We start from the raw sequence: 4277 nt of genomic DNA, 5'->3' as shown, positions 1-4277 counted from the left end.
ATCCGCGGGCAACTGAACGTATCTTGACTGCTTGTCTCCTCTTTCATGAAATGAACTGAATGCTGTATCACAATTCAATAAAGAATTAAGAAATTAAACTACTCACGCGAATCTGGACCTTATACCTTATACAAATAAAGATCATAATAAGTCCAGCATGGTATTGTTTTTAAAGTACTTAGCTGTTTGTTTGGGAGGGTCACAGAGGCGGGAATGAGTGTACTGAAAAAAAAATAAGCCAACCGCGTCTCAGTGAGTTAAGGCTTCAGGGGCGGGTTTTCAGTGAATATCTTTAATTAAAACAGGAACTTTTCGTAGTTTCAATGTTTAATGAATTGAAGTTGCCAGAAAAAAAGCTAAAAAGACACCTTCACTAGCCGAGGAGTTTGATTAAAGTTTGATGAAAGATGTTACTATGAAAGAGAAAGTTATTCAGGAATATCAAGTATTATAATATATTAGCTTACGCCCGCAACTCCGTACGCGTGGAATTTGAAAAAAAAAAAGAACAAAAGTGAGTAGCCTATGTGTTCTTCCAGACTATCCTCTACGTCTATGCCAAATTTAATGAAGATCCGTTCAGCCGTTTAGGCTACAAACTCCAACAAACATCTACCCACCCATCTAAACTTTCGCATTTATAATATTAGTGTGATTTCGAACAAACTTTTACCTATAAATTTACTAATGGAGATATATTTAAATCCTTTGATATTCTTACATGTGTTTTATGTATATTTGTACATATTTTAATAACATAAAAAAAGAATTATCAAAATCGGTCCACTAGCGGCGGAGTTATGCCGTAACATGCATAAAAAAACATACAGACGAATTGAGTACCTCCTTCTTTTGGGAAGTCGGTCAAAAATAAAGTACAAAGCTGTTACATTATCAAATAATTCGTTTTTATGCGTATCGGGAGTGGAAAATCAAGATTACGCCGTTCAATAGATCTGTTAGATAGTAATGTTTCTATTATTATATTGTAACCTTAAAATTCACATCAAATGTTCATGCTTATTGTCAATAAATCTTTCTTGAAATGACCTTTAACATAAGATTTAATAAAAACAGAATTAAAACACCCGATGGATAGCTCGTTGGGACAATTTCTTTTTCGGATTGGATCTATACATCGATAGACTAAATTAAATTAAAAATATAAAATAAATAACAAGAAGGAGTATTTAGAGACTGCGAAGACTGTGCTAGTCATTATAGGAAGTAAGTTCTTAGAATAATCAACACAGCCCAGGGACAGTTTTTTGTGTATTTTCGTAGGGGCTGTAGTAGCACCTGCTGCTATTGCTGGTACAGGGTGGTTTAACTAGTTTTTGTGCTACCTTTTGTAGTCCTTTACTTTAACTTGAACATAAGTGGATAGTTGCTTTATGACATTTTTAATTGGAACGCAATCTATTCCAGATCTATGAAAATTTTTAGACTCCGATAAACATTTTAAAAATAATGTATTTAGTTGTTAAATGTTGTTTTAATATTGGTACGAATCTTTCATCTTTGACTACTACAGAAAAAAAAATAAGCAGTAATCTTTGGTTTAAAATTGGTCATAGATTAAAAACAGTGACAAAGAAAAAAGTTTTATGCCTTTTAAGCTATGTAATAATCGTAGTTTATTTATCGTGTTTGTTTATCAAATGGTTATCATTCTGATAACAAAAAAAAACTTTATCTTAAATCAATTAAACTTGAAATCAGATAGGAATTGAATGAAAGTAGAGACCAAGCGTTATCTCTTTCGATAGAAGGCGTGGCTTCAGCTAACGCATGCGCGCACTTTGAATCTTAAGAATAAGACGCGATCTTTTTGTTTTCTTAAACTAATCTACTAATATTATAAATGTGAAAGTTTAGACGGATGGATGTTTGTTAGAGTTTGTAGCCTAAACGGCTGAACGATTTTTGACATGGACTTAGAGGAGAGGAAGAACACACAGGCTACTCACTTTTGTCTTTTTTTTTTATTTCACGCGGACGGAGTCGCGGGCGAAAGCTAGTAATAAATAATTATATGCAGATTAATTAATTGAAAAAATTAAGTTACACAAGTTCGTCTTGCACAGGTTGAATGTGTATTCAATTACAAGAAGCAAACTCTAAAATGTTTTAACATGATTTTCCTAACATCATAAATATTAGCAAGCAGTTGTTCTCGACTTTGTCCGTGTAAAATAAAAAAAAATATAGCCTGTATGACTCGAAAATAACCTTCCTAGCGGTGAACTAATTTTTTAAATCGGCTCTGTAGTTTTTGAGTTATTTTTATAACTACAAAAATATAAATGTTTCCTCCTTATAATATTATTTTAGATTAAATGGATGGATGGATGTTTGTTACTGTATACCTCAAGAATGCCTCAACGAAACTTAGGACATAGTTTGGAAGAACATATAAGCTACTAGTTTAGTTTTTTTTTAATTCGAAGTGGACGGAGTTGCGAGCAACAGCTAATAAAAATAAATTAAAACCTAATAAAAAAGCAACGTCCGTACAATATTTGACAATGTCTTTTTACAACATTATAGTCTTATGGTATAGTTCATACAGTTATTGAATAGCTGATTTAAATTATAATAAATAGTTTACATTGCAATAGGAGCATTTTTCTATGATAATTGTCATTAAAAAAAAAAGAAAACGTAAATAAAATTTTTAATTAACATGCAACAACTGTATTTGGTAAAATATCTTGTCATTTATTGGACGCAATTAAACAAATGTATATTTAAACAAAAATAAGTCAGTAAATGTTTTCTACATTCACGGCGTGCATGTCTTAGTGTTCATTTTTAGTATATTTCGTTAGCACGGGACACGTCCGTTCATCGCAAAGTTCGGTCACGGAATGTCGCTCCTCTATACAATTCAGGGAGCCCGAGCGAAGCGGCGTAGTCAATTTGTGCCGCTGGGACACTTTGGCGCCCAACGTGGGGGCTGCGAAGTTTACTTCTGAACATTGAATTTCTTAAACAACATTTGTGCATTGGTTATTGAAAATTTTATTGCTATTTCAAATGTAGTTAGTTCGATAGAATTTTTAGATAAACTTTTAACCGTAATAGTTACACAATTTAATATTGAAATATGTGAGCAAGTAATTAAGCGAAATGTGAGCGTGTTTTAATTTTTTTTGGTGACTTAGTGTAGCTGTAAATATGTCGGTGTGATAATACCTTTCGAAAATAGAGGGTTATTTATACCTTTGCTTCTCAAGTCTTAATTGTGTCTAGACTGTTCCCAAATCGGGTCCTCATTCACAAATCCGGCTCGAGAAATTTGTCGAATCTGTTAGTAGACGAAACGTGCTCTGTTGACAAAGATAACTTCTGTTAATTGCTGCTGGATATGGCTTCAAAGTTTTGGTCAAAATTAAAAAAAAATCGTTTCTGCTGTTTTTAAATACGATGTAGACTTTTACATCAATGAACAGATTATAAGATTGTGAAAAAAATGTGTTTCTTAATTTACTAATGGTTTATTTTTTCGTGTAACGAAATATTCTTAACGTGGCGTATCTTTAACTCGCAATTTACGTCCAAATATCATATAACATGTCTTCATTGTTACGAATTTTAAGGCAATTGTACTCTGTCGCTTAGATTCACTTTACATCCGTGTAACTATGGTTTTAATCATTGAATCTAGTTCGATAACAATTGGCGAAGCGTGTGGAAGGTGTGACGTAAGTTTCTGACCGACTGCAATGACTGTGTTGAGTATTCTGATATCAGATTGGAAATAAATAGGTGAACATTGAGATTCAATTATTAATGATAATCTTACTCTAATATTTTGAATATTTTTTTATTTCGCAATTCTTTGGTAACAATATCATATTAATATTATAAATGCGAAAGTTTAGATGAATAGGTGAATGGAAGTTTGGTAGAGGTTTTTAGAGTAGGTTGAACGGATTTCGATGAGGTACATATGTAGAGGATAGCCTGGAAAACACATAGGCTACCTACTTTTGTGGGGGACGGAGTCGCGTACGAAAACTAGTTATTAATAATCCCGATAAAGATTTCTATATCTCTATTGAATTGGAATTCGTCAAATGCATATTAATATTTTAGTATATTCGAGAACTGACAGACAAACTAATCGCAAACTTATCACAGATGGACTCGAAGTTTCCGAGCGTCGGTATTGGTTAGAAAACTTTATATTATGACAAATTAAACTTTAGGAAAACAGACATATTGCATCGTTTGAATTGACCCAAATCGTAGTTTGATGTTTATTGACAAAC

Source organism: Papilio polytes, unplaced genomic scaffold (genome assembly GCF_000836215.1).
Source record: "Papilio polytes unplaced genomic scaffold, Ppol_1.0 DF822845.1, whole genome shotgun sequence".
Taxonomy (NCBI): Eukaryota; Metazoa; Arthropoda; class Insecta; order Lepidoptera; family Papilionidae; genus Papilio; species Papilio polytes.
The sequence above is the reverse complement of the archived record's forward strand: the minus strand, read 5'-3'. Positions refer to the sequence as shown.